The 16,239-nt window shown below is 44.0% G+C and overlaps 1 long non-coding RNA gene across 7 annotated transcripts in view; it reads left to right on the top strand.

The window, feature by feature from the left end:
* LOC118082406 (uncharacterized) overlaps nt 1-16,239 on the top strand; it is a 110,919-nt gene that overhangs the window by 18,165 nt on the left and 76,515 nt on the right. For 5 of the 7 annotated variants that reach the window (XR_009557306.1, XR_009557305.1, XR_009557304.1 and 2 more), the window contains 3 exons: nt 2,302-2,399; nt 3,005-3,078; nt 4,461-4,606. This is a non-coding gene — a long non-coding RNA (uncharacterized LOC118082406). Of the gene's footprint in view, nt 1-2,301; nt 2,400-3,004; nt 3,079-3,340; nt 4,607-16,239 lie in introns of all 7 variants that reach the window. The other 2 variants (XR_009557303.1, XR_009557307.1) reach the window with 2 other exon arrangements.

Raw genomic sequence — 16,239 nt, 5'->3', positions numbered from 1 at the left:
GGATCTGACCAGTGGAGTCACATTACAAGAAAGGAGATCCTGACTAAATGTTAGGAAGAACTTTCTGATGGTAAGAGCTGTTCAACACTGGAATGGACCACCTTGAAAGGTGGTGGACTCTTCATCAATGGAGGTTTTTAAATAGAGGTTGGATAGCCATCTGCCAGGGATTCTTCAGCTGTGATTCTTGTGTTCAGGGGGTTGGACTAGATGACCCCTTGGGGGTCAACTTCCAACCCTACAGTCCTGTGATTCTGTGGTTTCACACTAACAATGCCCCCACATTAGCCATGTATAGAAAGCACCAATCCATATGTGGTGATCACCACAATGAAACATAGCCGCCTTATAATGAGGCAGAGCACTTGTTTATTTTGTGCAGTGCTTTCTGTGCCAAGTGGCAATTGGCTCTCCAGGGTTTCAGAGGGAGATTCCAGAAACTGAACCTGGAACCTTCCAAATGCAAAGCCATTGAGCTATGGCCCTTTCCTATATGATGTCATCCTACATAGTCCACCACCCACTCCCTCCCTCTCTCTTACACACGTGCATAAATAAGAAGATCTCGCTGTTCCCTGCTTTTCGGGGGCCTTCCTGGCACAGGAGATGGCCTGCATTGTAGTAGAATGTGACTACAGTGGTACCTCGGTTTATGAACACAATTGATTCCGGAAGTCTGTTCATAAACTGAAGCGTTCATAAACTGAAGCGAACTTTCCCATTGAAAGTAATGGAAAGTGGATTAATCCGTTCCAGATGGGTCCGCAGAGTACTCAACCTGAAGCGTACTTAACCCGAAGCATGGGTGTAATTGGTTCCGGAAGTCTGTTCATAAACTGAAGTGTTCATAAACTGAAGAGAACTTTCCCATTAAAAGTAATGGAAAGTGAATGAATCCGTTCCAGATGGGTCCACGGCGTTCGTAGACTGAAAATTCATAAACCGAGGTGTTCATAAACCGAGGTTCCACTGTACCAGCCTTTTTGTTCTCTGTAGAATCCTGTGCCATTGAACAGCAGCAAAAATCACGATTCCTCTCTGAAAGGGGGGAGATTTCCAAGTGACCCTATCTATCCCTTTCCAGCAATCATAGAGAACAGAGAGAACAGTTGTATTGCTAGTCAACTTAACTGGGAGGCAAATGTGTCCCAGAATTACAATACCTGAAAGCAGGATTTGCCTCCCTCTCTGAATTTCTGTATATGCACACACCAAAGCTAGCAAATTTAATCCCCACCCCCACCCTATTCAAGAACGGGAGAATCTCCCTGCTTTTATTTTTAAAAGCATAAAATTGTTAGCAGGCCCATGAAAAGGGAGAGAGGGAGGGGAGGGGAGAATATTACGGTCCCTTGTTTGTCGGTTAACCTTCACTGCAGAATTGATCTATGGGAATTTCTCACAGTGTAACATACTGTATCCAATTCCATAAACCTATTAGTGCCACCTGGGTTTGCATATCTGCAGTGCTGTCCAAGTGAAGACAGATTAGGTCTGTCACATGTTATGCCAGAGGGACGGCCTCACGAGGAGCCTGCCCTCGGGGCGGGGGGCGGGAAGAGAGACTCAGACCTTTAATGAGAATGCAGTGCTTTATAATAGCATTTGGGGGCCTAGAGATTTTCTGCCAAGTCGTTTTGAATTAAACTGGAATTCAGGATTCAGACTCTATGATATTTTTCCTCTCTCTCTCTCTCTCTCTCTCTCTCTCTCTCTCTCTCTCTCTCTCTCTCTGTGTGTGTGTGTGTGTGTGTATGCTCTGTATACTGCTAATGTTAAATCAACTCTCAAGCTGAGGTCGACAAAATGCAACAGACTGCTCCGATTATATCCTTCCTCTTTTTTATACAGTGGTGCCTTGCAAGACGAATTTAATTCATTCCGTGAGTCAATTCGTTTTGCGAAAAATTCATCTTGCGAATCGCAGTTTCCCATAGGAATGCATTGAAATTTCTTTCTTTTTTTTGCCCATAGGAACACATTGCTTAAATTTCAATGCATTCCTATGGGAAACCGCGATTCGCAAGATGAATTTTCCGCAAAACGAATTCGTCTTGCAAGTCACCATCAGATCGCAAGACGCATTCGTCTTGTGAAAAATTCGTCTTGCAGGGCATTCGTCTTGCGAGGTACCACTGTATATATAAGAGTTATTAATTTAGAAAAATCAGCAGAAGATAAAATTTCCCAATATGATGCTAGTTTGATATTTTTTTTATAAAAAATATATAGACTATATTATAGAGGCTAAGCTGGTGCATTATTTCCCCAATAAACTTTCTTCAACTTGGTGTCTTTCAGATGTTTCAAACTTCAGTGCCCATCAGCCAATGGACAGGGATGATGGGAGTTGTAGCCCAAAATCTCTGGAGGACATCAAACTGATACACCAATGAAAGGTGGAAATTAAATATTATAGGGCAAACAGGGAGAGGAATAGTGGATGAGGGTTGCAGTTTTGAAATTGCTATAATAGGAAGAATTATACCAAAGATATACTATACCACTGTGAAGCCTAACATGCTAACTTAAAAAAGGAGCCTTGCTGAGTTTCACTTCCCATAAATGTGCATAGAATTGCAGCTCACCCCCCCCCCCCAAATCTTTCATAAAATCAGCATGATGGCTTCAGGTGGGTTGTTCATGATATACAACTGGCACAAATTCCCTGACAGATGTTGGCAACTTTTCTGATAGCGCTCTTGTGCCTTTAAAAGGTATGATATAGCTCGAAATTCACCAGGTGCAGCTTGGGAAACAGCTGAAGTTGCACCTCTTTATTCCTAGCTTTTTACACCGAAGCTGTATATTTTTAGGACCCTCCCCTTTTTAAGTTGTTTTAAGCTGTTGTTTTTTTTTAAAAAAAATGTGTAATACTGTTGTTTTAATATTGATTTTGTGTTTTAATTGTTGCAACCTGGGCCTGGGACCTTAGGTGAAGAGCAGGTAATAAATTGTAGTAGGAGAAGTCGCCCTCATGCTTCGCTTTCTGCTTGTCATGCAGCTTTTAAGGACAGAAGGGTCCTGCCAAGACCAAGGAATGGGACAACCCTGCTGCTGGAAAGCACCCAACCAAAGGTATTCATATATTTATCTACTATAGGTTGTGGAAAGCTGCCTGTTTGCTATGCATTTGTGCAGCCCTGAAGATATTTTGACTATTGGTTACTGTGAGCAGGGTTTTTCCTCTCTGTTCGGGCACAACTGGGCACCATTTTGATTCAAGATGGCTTACCAAGAATATGTTATAGAGAATTTATTATGCGGGGGGAAATGTATGGAAAGGAACATAGAATTCAACGTCCCTCCCTCCCTCCCTCCCACCCTTTTTCCTTTCCAGGTGCTGCTGATGTAGAGTTGCCCTGTGCCAAAGAAATTGGATGGTCACTCTGCAAGTGTAAACACAGGCTTAAAGATATGCTTTGGCTTTTATATTTATTTCCCCACTTCCTTATGGAAAAAAGGCATTCTCAGTCCCAGTTTTCAGGGCCTGCAGAAGCTTAAGAAGAGGCAAGACTATCCACCCAGCCCAGATTGTTGAGGGGTCTTAAAAGAAATATCCATGGTTCCATTTGTTTTCTTGTGTTATGTGAAACACGTGCCAGGAAGCAGAGCCAACCCTACCATTAGGAAGAGTGAGGTGCCTAACTATCTCAGGCAGCATACATTGGGGAGCAGAAAATGGAATCAAGGCACTAGGAGGGCATAGCTGTCTTCCTAAGGTAGTCTGTAGAGCTCAGGTGTGGCAGAGAAAGCTTCCTGTTGCCTGTGTTGAAGTAAGATCAAATAGCCAGTCTGGTTGGCTACCCTGAGTGGAATGGGGATCACCATCTTGTCCTCCCCACCCCACCCCCTGCAGCAAAAAGTCAGCTCTGATCAGGAAGAGCCTGTGAATGGAGAATAATGTGTCTGGTCAGAGTTTAACAATCATACCAGCATGCATGAAATTGGTGCTATGCGAAAACATTTCCAGGACTGGGACTACATGGTAACTTGAAGATATGCCAGTTAGTGTATAGCCTATATCTTCACTTTTGTTTTGTTACTGCACTGTTTTGCCTAAAAAACCCACAACAGCAGAGATGGGGTGCACATGGAAGACCCATTCACAAACCATTAGGATCATTCACAGGTGGGGAACTGGCTTCTACTTTATGCTAGCTTTGCAAATCTAAATTTGCTTGTGGATGTTGAAATGAGAAAAGCTTGTGCCGAAGTGCACTTAAAAAACCCAAAAAACTATTTACAGTCTTCAGCAGGAGATAATAAGACCATCCAGATAACCTGTTGTCTTTTAGTATGGAGGGGAGGCGGACCATAGCCACATGACTGTGTGGTTCAGCTTGGTAGTCCATTGGGATTTTTAAATTTTTTTTAAAAGAGTGGCATTAGACAACTGAATTAAACTCATATTTCACACATGATTTGATTCAAAGTCAGAGCTTATCCACACTTTCTAGGTGCAGGTCTGTGCTTCAAAGCACTGTGTCCAAGTGCCCTGGCACTTTCCCCATGAAAACCCACTCTTTACTGCTGAAAACAATTCCACAGAGAATCCTGATTGCTGTTTGTGCTGATTCAGCAGACTGTGGCTAGAAAGCAAAAGGTAAGTGTGCACGAGCCCCCAGTCTCAGTTCTCCATTTGTAAACTGGGAATGATGCACCTTGATCAAAGTAGGAATCTAAAAGAAGCAGGAGTCAGTTGGCATAGGAAAACCTCACCTTCTCACTTGCCTCTGCAGCGACCTCACAACTAATTTTGGAAAAAGAACTGAGTCTGAAACTTGTGTCAGAAACATTCTGGGGTGGTGGTGTTTGTGACTGGACTCCCCTCTCACTTCTCTCTATTTGTCTTCCTTCTTCCTTGTTGGTCTACGTGGGGAGATTACATTAAAGTTTCTGAGGGAGGCGGCCAGTCGCATTACAGCAGGGGTAGGCAACCTAACGCCTGTGGGCCAGATGCATAGATGCCAAGTATCCCGCTTTTGCCGGGAAACTCCCCTTTTCCCTACCGTTTCCTGGCGGTCTCCCGTATCAGTTATCATCCCGTTATTCTCCCTTAAATCCGCTCCTGCTGGCGGCCATTTTTCTGGTGCCGCTTTGCCCTTCTATGGGCACCAGAAAATGGCGGTGCCAGCGCCGGAAGTTGCTTCTACGCGTGTCCGGAAATGCGTAGATGCAACTTCCGGTGGCACTTTGCCCTTCTATGGGCACCAGAAAATGCCGGCGCCGCAAGTCGCTTTTACGCTTTTTCGGTCATGTGTAGAAGCGACGTCCGGCGCCGCCAGTGCCATTTTCTGGTGCCCATAGAAGGGCAACTTCCGGTGTCGCGCGGCTGCTGATCCCGGATTTTTCCGTCCAGGACTTGGCAGGTATGGCCGGATGCGGCCCAATTGCCTTCTGAATCCGGCCCGCGGACGGTCCGGGAATCAGTGTGTTTTTACATGAGTAGAATGTGTGCTTTTATTTAAAATGCATCTCTGGGTTATTTGTGGGGCATAGGAATTCGTTCATTCCCCCCCCCCCCCCAGAAAAAATAGTCCGGCCCACCACATAGTCTGAGGGATGGTGGAACAGCCCACGGCTGAAAAAGGTTGCTGACCCCTGCATTACAGCAATGCCAGGGAACCTGTGGGGAATTTGGATGTTGCTGGACTACAACTCCCATCATCCCTGACTATTGGCCATGCTGGCTGGGGCTTATGGGGGCGGGGTTGGAGTCCAACAGCACCCAGAGGGCCACAGGTTCACTGTCCCTGTTTCACATGCTCCCTTCCTTTGTCTCTTGCCCCACCCCATGGCAGCTCTCCACTGCAATTCTCCACTGCACTGGTGGAAGTGAAGGGTGCCACTTCTTATCACATCAGTTATGAAGGCTTAAAACTGAGGACTGGACCATAACAAGTTAATTTGCTAACATTCTTTCTTTGGGGTATTTTCCTCCCCTTGTACAATTATTTCCTCCCACGTAACAACTGAGCTAAAAACATATAAAGGCAAGCTTCATTACTTTGACAACACCATATGCCAAGACAACTGGACAAAGCCCGATAATGTTTGTTGTGCTGAATATGTTTTAAAGTTTTGTGTTAAGGTATAAATCTTTTAAAACTTTATTTCTTTCTGACTGGGTTTTTTCTTTCTTTCTTTTTTAAAGAAAAGCTTCCCCTTGTTTGAATCAGTGCACTTCTCTCTTTTTCTCATAGCAAAACCAATCAATATTAATATGGCACAACCAATTAATGATAATACAGATTGTTCTATGTCGTTTAGCAGCATATGAAGCTTTTGCTTGCTTTAGTTTTGCTTTTTAAAAGCAGAAACACACATACACTGCCCCCCTGACAAATGAAATAATTAAGAATTAGTTGTTAGAAAGGACACTTTGAGATTAGGTACTCTTTTGGCTGGTGTTTGTATTGTAGTTCATCAACTGCAGCAAGTAATCTGTTATCATGGCGTTCTCTTCTAAGCCCTATTATCTGGCCTGCAGATTCCTACACATGACTAGTCCTCGGCAGCGAACAAAAATGGCATCTAAATCCTGAATGTCACTCTTAAGCACTTGGCAGCAGAAGGGGTCTTCTGAGGAAGATTAAGTTAATAGAAGCGTTTGGGTAACATCTGCATGCCTCCATCCTAGCAAGGCAAACTTGCACTGCAGTGACACGTGATCAAGGATTTCTCCGATTATCACTTAAGTACCTGACTGGCTCCAAGATGAGTTTTGGTGCATAGATACATGTGCATACGCACACATGCCCTTTCTACATGCATGTAGAATGTTACAAGTTATGTGATGTAATCTCAGTGTTGGAGCATTTGTGTGTCTGTAATATTCACATTTGAAACGGCATCATGTTGTTAACAAATGCTGGGTGCCTACCCCCTCTCTCTGCCTCAACTCTGGCACAGAACCACTTCCTTTGTTACCTTAATGGTCCATACTTAGAGGGTCATTACCTCACCAGGAAGCTGGGCTTCCTATTCCAGGAATGGAATCTGTGCTGTATCGAGGAATATAGAAGGGGGCTCAGGAATACAGCCTACACCCACCCCCCCCGGTCATAACAATATGTAGGATTGTGCTGTAAATCCTATTGAAACCGATGGGGTTGAAAAATCTCAACTCACCCAAGTCCCAATGCTTTTTAGTAAGATCTAGCCATTGCAAACCTTCAGTTAGGATCGGGCTGCTTGTGCAAACTGTTAAATATTGAAATATGGTCCCAACAGATGGTCTATATTGATGTGACACAGAGAGTGCAAAACAAGTATCTGACTAGTTAATAAAAAAATAAAATAAAAGGGAAAAGTAATTTTAACATCATACAAACATGATATCTCTTTCATGAGAGAACTGTCTGTGGGGATCTCATATACCTAATTGTAATGAATAAATAAGTGTCAGTGCATGTGCTTTTCACCTTGGTTGACTTGGAGCCCCAAATATGGTTCTTGTCGAGCACCTAGGAAAAGTTCGCCATACTTCTCTTCCATATTTATAAATGCCTCTTATAATGGTTGTCTCAATCCCTAAGGGCCAAACCTTAGTAGGCGTGAACAGGATGAGGGAAAGCACCAACACAGCAGAAGCAAGTTTGTCACATGGTCTGGAGGAAGTTGTCGCAAATGGGATGCATCCACTGGATCAGAGAGCAGTAGTCAATGGAAGGCTCCCTTCAATGCAGGGTGGGAACCTGTGGCCTTTCAGAGTTGGCTGAACTACGACTCTTCTTGTTCCTGACCAGGGAGCATCAGCTGGGTGAGCTGATGAGATTTGGAGGCTAACACCACCTGGATAGCCACAGGGGGCATTAATGTTTTGCATTTCCCATTGAACTAAAACTACTACTACTACTAATTTGTATGCCGCCCATCTGACTGGGTTGCCTCAGCCACTCTGGACAGCTCCCAACCGAGTTTGATAAAACACTAAAAACTTCACTAAACAGGGCTGCCTTCAGATGTCTTCTAAAAGTCAAATAGTTGTTTATTTCCTTGACATCTGATGGGAGGGCATTCCACAGGGCAGGTGCGACTACTGAGAAGGCCGTCAGCCTGGTTCCCTGTAACCTCACCTCTCGCAGTGAGGCAACCAACAGAAGGCCCTCAGTGCTCGATCTCAGTGTCCGGGTTGGATGATGGGGGTGGAGACACACCCTTCAGGTATACAGGGCCAAAGCCGTTTAGGGTTTCAAAGATCAGTACCAACACTTTGAATTGTGCTCGGAAACGTACCGGGAGCCATTGTAGAGCCAATGTTCTATGGTCCCTGCAGCTGCTCCCAGTCACCAATCTAGCAGCCCCATTCTGGAATAATTGTACTGTAGTTTCCAAACTGGCATCAATATGTCTTTGGGCTTTCTGAGCAGCATTTCCCCAATTTAAAAGATGGCCAAACACCTGGAATCCCCCCAAAGAGCTTACTACAGCCTTTGTTCTGTACGTCAGAGATGACGTACCATTTGCTACTCCCTGGCAATATTTTTATGATGTACTGGATGGAACAGGCACAATAGTTTGCATGCCTGCAACAACTTACCACACCCACAGAAAGTAGGTGTTAAATGCAAAATTAGGTTTGCCAAAACCAGGACACCCCCCAAAAACCAGAAATTCTCCTTGGATGTCAATTCCGCTTTTGAAATCCTGGTAAGGTCTGGACGTATGGCAGGCCTAGCAAAATGCTCAAATATTGTTCACTCTCAGGTGACCAGTCAACCAGATTTGGTTGTTTGCTTCTGTCTCCGTGAGAAAGATCCCCTTCTGCTGTCAGGCTGCTGCTGCTGTTGCACTTTGAATCACCCATTCTAACTTTTTAAAGATTGTTGAGTCTTTAAGGAAACCATAAGCATTTCTGATGTTTTATTAATCCCAGTCTGCTTTGATTACCGTGCCTCGACTGACTGCAGCGCTCCTTTGGTAGCGGTGGCAGAGGCGGTGGCAATCAGGCTAATATTGATTTACCTACATACAGCATGTAGTAGATCAGTGGTATCAAGTGCGATTCTGTTTTAGCAGTGGCTTTGCAACACAAATCTAAGCTGACAGTTTTATAAGACCCTCTCTGGCTCAATTTTGAAGGAAATAGGTTACAGCTTGTGTTGTTGTCATTTTGTTTTAATGCCGGCATTTGGCAATTCAAAAGCGTTTTAGGAGACCAAAACAGTTCCCAAGGTTTCATCTTTTGACTGTACAGTAGATATTCATTTTTTTATTTATTTATAACTATTTAAAACAAAGGGTGCCGAGATATCCAAGTAGCCACATGTGCTTTTACCGCATGCTCGTTCTTGGAGGTTGTCCGTGGCTTGTATGGCCCTCCTTTGGGTGTTAATCCAAACACGGGGCAGGGAAGTTTGTTTCCTACTTTCAAACCTACTTGCTTATTTATGAATGAATCTGCTTAAGCCATCAAATCCCTTGCTCACAGGATATCTGCAAAGAATACTTGAATGGAGGTGATGCCTGTCCTCAGACATCACCCAATGTCTAAAAACCTTGGCTCCTTTCCCATATGCTTGAAAGAACAGATTGATTAAAGATCTGGGCACTTTTGGCTCAACGCAACCCCCCCCCCAATTTCTGGATTTGTATGATTGCAATTAAGTTCACTGTGGCATGTTTTAGAAAACGACTTTCTGGCCTTTTAAGATACATAACTTAGCAATACCTGGCACGGTTAAGCTCACCTAAAACAATAGTTCTGAGAAACCCTTTTCTCTGTACCTTAGGCATTGGGTTGACCCTTTGGGAACAAGTGAGAGGACAAGATGGGCCTTTGGCCTGATCCAGAAGAGCTCTTCTTACATGGCTACATTATTTTCTTTTTGACCCCTCTCCAGCAGAACACAATATACAGTCATACCTCGGTTTAAGTACACCTCAGTTTGAGTACTTTCAGTTTAAGTACTGTGCGGACCCGTCTGGAACGGATTAATACACTTTCCATTACTTTCAATGGGAAAGTTCGCTTCAGGTTAAGTACACTTCAGGTTAAGTACGGACTTCCAGAACCAATTGTGTACTTAAACCGAGGTACCACTGTATATGCAAGGCCGAGGGAAGAGAGTCTGTCACCCACAGAGGCATGAACATATTGTTATGAGCTTGGGGTGGGAGGGGCAGGAGAAGAGATTTAGAGTCTCTGGTCAACATGTTTCGAAAAGCTTTTGTGTCTCCCTCCGTCCCCGTCCCCCAGCACACTGGAACAGTGAGTAAAATACTATAGGTTAGACTCAACATTTGATCTTTGTTGAAAGTTTTGCATGGCTTGATATCAAATCATATTTTCCATACAATTTGCAAAGACTTTTGCTGGGAGAGAGAAAAAAAATGTGGTGTGGATTAATGGCCTTTGTTTTCCAGCTTCAAGAAGGCAAAACACAGCTGGAATTGTTTCTTTTGAATATTCTTTCTCCTCGGGACTCATTTAACGGGTTTAATTATAAAGCAACAATTGACAAAAGACATCGAATGCAATAGTCCCCAACATTCTCTCTGTGTAGTCTAGTGGTCCTGGGTGGATTTTTTTAGAACATCAGGAGGTTCAGGGCGGCCCTTGCAAGGTATATTTGTGAATACTGGAGTTGCGCTGGTATCTTTGATTGAGTAGTCATGATGGAAAGGGTTGTGTGTTGCTGTTAGTGGGAGAAATGGATCATTCTGCCAGTTTGGGTTTCTTTCTGTTTCTCATGTTTCCAGCCTTAATCTCAGTTCTCTGCATTTCTGAATCAGTTTGCTTTTATTTAAAAGAAAAGGCCACATACAAAATTGTCAGCATTAAGCAGAATCTCCCCCGCCCCCCCGGATGAACTCATTTTTGTGTGTCATTTTGTCCCACAGACACTTTTTTTTTTTTGCAAACAATTCTGTCTCGTGTCATGCATTTTTGTATGTTAGTTTCACCGATGCACACATTTTTATGCACCCTTTCCTCTAATATACACACTTTGTATGCATTATTTGGTTGGAAAACTGCACCACAGAATTCAGAGAAGTGTGAATTTCAAAGGGTAGCTGCACTTCAGTTTCCATATTGATTCAGGAAGTGTTAATTAGAGTTTCACATTCACATGTCAGCTGAAAAAAAATTCTCCCCTATCTTTGTGTGTGTGTGTGTGTGTTTGTGCAAAAGCAAGGGGGGGGGGCTAGCTATCTAAATCATCACTTCTGTTTCCTGAAATCCAAACTAATTCGTTTATTAAAATATTTTAAACCACCCTTCATCAATTAGATATGGAGGCAGTGTACAAAAGAAAAGACCAACAAATGGTCTTGCAACCATAATATATAAACATAAAATGCAAGCAAAACAATGTGGGTTCTTTTTGTTTTTTTGTTTAAAAAAGGCAATAAAAACATAACCAACTGAAATACCTAGAAAAATAGAAAAACCTTAACTTTGCACTTGAAATGCGAACAGAATCGGCACTCATCTTGTTTCTACAGCTTCCAGTCTTTCTGTCTAGCCCTCATAATACTGCTGGCCACATCCCTCACTAGTCCTTGCTTTGCAGCTCATGTGCTTTTGCCTGGCTGGAATGTGTTCTTGAACTCTGTTGATGCCTCTTGTTCCTATGAATGGAAGACAGTCAAAGGTAAACGCTTGCTCCTCCCACTTTTGTTGCCCCTCCCATGTTTGCCTCTCGCCCCACCCACCACTGCCAGGTGATCCTTGGAAAGTTGCCAAGAAGGGAAAGTGGTCCTTAGTATGAAAGAAGTCTGCAAATGTATTCCTCCCCTCATCCCTGGTATGGCAGGGGTGTGTGCACATGCCCCCCCCCAATTTTCCTACTCCATGCTTTGTAGGGCTGCCATACATCTGGGACATATCTGGGATTCATCTGCTGAAAATCCTGGTGTATAATCGTACCTTGTTTTGCGAACAGGATCCATTCTGGAGCCCTGCCCGCTAGCTGAAAAGGATGCAGGGCAAAGCGCCACATGCGTGGAGTGGTTTGTGATTCTGCGCATGCGCAAAGTGGGATTTAGTGCTTCTGAGTATGTGTGAGCGTCAAACCCAGAAGGATGGGATTCGGATCACGGGCCGCCTTCCAATGTGTTCTAAAAGTCAGATAGTTGTTTATTTCCTTCAGATAGTTGTTTATTTCCTTGACATCTTATGGGAGGGCGTTCTACCGGGAGGGCACCACTGCTGAGAAGGCCCTCTGCCTGGTTCCCTGTAACCTCACCTCTCGCAATGAGGGAATCAGCAGAAGGCCCTTAGAGCTGGACCTCAGTGTCTGGGTTGGATGATGGGGGGTGGAGACACTCTTTCAGGTATGCAGGGCCAAAGCCTTTTAGGACTCCCCTTCTCCTTGGGCCATGTCCCTGATTTACACTGGTGGACCCATAGCTTCTTTCAGAAGATGGAAAGTATGTTGGGAGATCCAGTTGCAGTTCTCCCCCAGAACGTTCCTAGACCATAATTTTCTGGAGGCCAGTCTCTGAGCCCCCTCAAGCAAGATATATTTTTGCACATAGGATGTGCATATGATACCTGAAGACAAAATATGAGTTGAGCACCAGATGTGTGCATTTTCTCACCCGCATTTAGCCCTTTAAGAATGTGTACAAATAGGGGGTCTAATGTTTCCTTGGTCGCTGCCTGTGTGTAGTAAGAAATAAGACAATTGGCATGCAATTCCCACATGTGCAATGCAGATGTCATACATGACATGTGTATTCTCCACTCTGGTGTTGTATCTTAGTACAGTACAGAAAATTTAAATGAAGGGGCTTTCAGAATGGGGTAGGCTGTGAGCTTCATGCTCACACATCCAAATAATTCCCTTACACTATTCCATGACCTCAATGTGTTCTTTTACTACTGTACATCTGTTTGGAACTGCTAATATGGTCAACAAACCATTAAGACAAGCTCTGTAAACTTACTGTAGACAAACCAAAGAGCAAGAGTACCTACTCTCTTCTTGTGGTTGTTGATACTGAGTGAATAAAGAAAGAAAAAAGAGCAAACAGCAATAGAAGAAATGAAAAGAGAAACTGGGGCTCAGAACAGGGATATAGAGTGCAAAACCCAAGTTTGTTGAAGTTTCAGTGCTTTCAAACACAACCTCATAATCAGCATGCCACAGTATTCTGCCAGGTTAAATGTGAGATGATAGTGATTTTTTATAGTGAGGGTAAACACACTCCCAATTACTCTGTGGTGCAAGGGGTCATTGTGTCTGGCTGTTCACCAGAAGGTGGGTAGTTTGAGCCCACCTAGGGATGGCTGTGGCCAGGATTCGTGCATTGCAAGGGGTTGGACTAGATGAACCTTGGTATCCCTTCCAACTCTACGATTCTATGAGGTATTTTTAATGAGATGAATGAGCATTAGGAAATGGGGAAGGAAGAAGCAGGGAAGAGGGTGGGTGGAGGGACAGAATGACGACAGCGGAATGTTGATATTCTTGCAAATGGTGGAAGGAGAGCAAAGTGACGTCTGGAATTGTGAAGTGGTGTTTTGAGTTTTGAAGTACAGTCAGCTCTCTTCCTTGTCCATGAAGAAGAAAACAAAGATCATCGTGGGTGGGTAGGACAGATGTCCATGTGAATAAGACAGATACTTTCTAAAGATGAGGCAGCTTCTAAATACCAAGTTGTTTTCTACACAATTTCAAGCCCACTTGAATGCTCTGAAGTTCACTTCTGAGTAAAAATCCTCCATGTCACTCAGAGATAGGATGGCTCATTAATCATAGTTCAGCTCCTCAATCAGGTACGATTTGTCACCAGTTCGGAACCCTGCAGGTTATGAAATGTTCCGTTTTAGACATTGTCCTATGAACCTTCCAGATTTTATTGCTCTACACTAGATCCCGGGGCTGAGCATAAATTGCCAAGTCTGAAAGGCAGCCTTGCCATCTATTTTCTCACCAGTATCCTTGATCAACAACTAGCTTTTTCAAGGTCATTTAAAGTTCAGGGCAAAGCCATGTGGTCTGCATGGCTGCCAAAGCCAATATCCTCTTGCTGAGTTCAGTATGATGGTGGTTTCACACTGATGTGCTATATATTGCACCTGGCTCTCAGTGGCAAGGAGGCAGTCTGTGGGTACAAGCACCATGTTTAGGAACTGGTGCGTTGCAGAACCCTGCATATTATTAGAGTCAGCTGGCTGAATTTCCCTCTTATCAGAATTTTCCAGTCCAGGGAAGAAGAAAAGTGCTGGATAACAGGAACCCCAAATACTCAAAAACCAGGAGATCTGTAAGCCATTAACTCCAAATGTTAAAATAATTAACCAATCAGAAAAAAGGGAAAAAGTTAACCAAACAGATATGACTGTGTGACCAGATGAGTTAAGTCGTAGCACAGGCTTCCTCAACCTTGGCCCTCCAGATGTTTTGAGACTACAATTCCCATCACCCCTGACCACTGGTCCTGCTAGCTAGGGATCATGGGAGTTGTAGGCCAAAAACATCTGGAGGACCGAGGTTGAGGAAGCCTGTCCTAGCACTACTTCAAATGATGGCCTCATGGTTTTTGGCACTTTGAAATCAATTGATGATTTTATTGATTGAAAACATTTTTCTAGCACTCTTCATTAAAAAGAATTCCAGGGAAGTTTGTAACTCAAAAATGCCAATGCATTAAAACAGCCCATTAAAATTCAAAATGTGGGCCAGTGACTCCCACAATCAACCCTTTAACTGGCCCTTCAAACGCCGCTGCATGGATGTGCATGAAGATGCTACCCCCCCATCTCAAAGACAGACTATAGAATACCGACCAAGGCCTAAAACCGCCAAAGTTGTGACGATTTCTACAGGGAAGGCAAAACCTGCCAATGCAGGGAAATGCCTTCTCGGTTCTGGAACACAACAACCTTCTTATAACCATAGCAGCTCTTGCCCGCTGACCTAGGAAGCAAGAGGTTAATCTGCAAAAGAAGACCGTGTTAAATTTTAGGGAGGGTCGGGAGGGTGAACCTGGAAAGAAAAAATGTGAGCCCGGGCCGAGGAGCATTGGCCCTTTTCCCTGCCCTCGCCCAGCCTGCAGCCCATTGGCCTGCTGGGATGGGGGCGGGCGATGGCCACCCTGTAGCCAAGGTGGGTGGCACCCTGGTCCCAGGAAGCCCCGTGCTGGGTTGCAAACCCTGCCCCCCTCTCGGAGGGGTTGAGCGGTAATTCCGAAGTTGGGGAGTATCTCTTGATTTGAGGATTCGCATGGGTGGGAAGTTTAGGCAAAATTTGAGGAACCAGTGTGACTCAAATGGTCGAGATCTGGAGCTTTTCACCTGTTAATAACGAGGTGGGTAATTTGAATAAACCAAGTGGAGTGTGAGATGACCAGGATGCGTGGCACCACGTGATATTTCTAAATGGTGGTGGTGGAACTTTTTGACTTCCTTCTGGACAATCCTCCAAAGACCAATGTCGATGGTGGGGGGGGGGGCAGAGGTGAAATTGGGCACAGCAATGGATCTGAGTTTTACCTTTGTACAGAATGCTAGTTTCAACAGACACTTGCACAGCCCTCTCTTCTTTTCAACCCAGACAAGCAAGAGGCATAAGCAGAGTTCAAGGACACACTCCAGGAGGCAAAAACACTCAATGTCCAAAGCAGGCCAGAGAGTGGCATGACCTGGGGTCAGTTTGATGGGTTTGCAGGGTTGCATTTGGTCTCCAGGCCTGAGGTTTCTTACTCCTGTGGGGAAAAGGCCTAATAAGCATGCCAAACTTCAGCCAGGAGTATGTAAATGTATAACTTTCCTAATAGGAACCGTTTCTTGCTTTGAGCCAGGCAAATTCCTTCAGAAAACCCCAGCCTTGCCAAATTTTTAATTCCTGTTATTCTCAGTGAATCATTTGATTGACGCTAGTCTACAAATATTGTTTATATACATATGTTTCATGTAGGCATATATTGTATACTATAAGGAGAGATGGATTTATTGAATGCAAACATAAATCGGGGGGTAAATATTTGTTCTAGGGAAAAGGAAGGAGGGGGAAAGGAGGAAAATAAAGAACACGGATTGTCAGAACGCACACAAAAAACATGGTTCAGGGACAGCTTATCCTTGTAGGAAATATGGCCTTTTACATTGTCGTAATGTTCTCTAGCGCATTTGCAAATCATTTCAGAATACTGACTTTGCTTTTAGTTTGTTTTGGCTGCTGGTGTTCAAGTTGCATTCCTAACAAATGGCACGAAGTACTTTTCCATTATTTCTATTGTGTTTCTCGGCAGAATGTGGTTATCTTGCCCTTGTGTCACACT

Source organism: Zootoca vivipara, chromosome 3 (assembly GCF_963506605.1).
Source record: "Zootoca vivipara chromosome 3, rZooViv1.1, whole genome shotgun sequence".
Lineage (NCBI taxonomy): Eukaryota > Metazoa > Chordata > Lepidosauria > Squamata > Lacertidae > Zootoca > Zootoca vivipara.
This window is presented reverse-complemented; position numbering and strand designations above follow the sequence as displayed.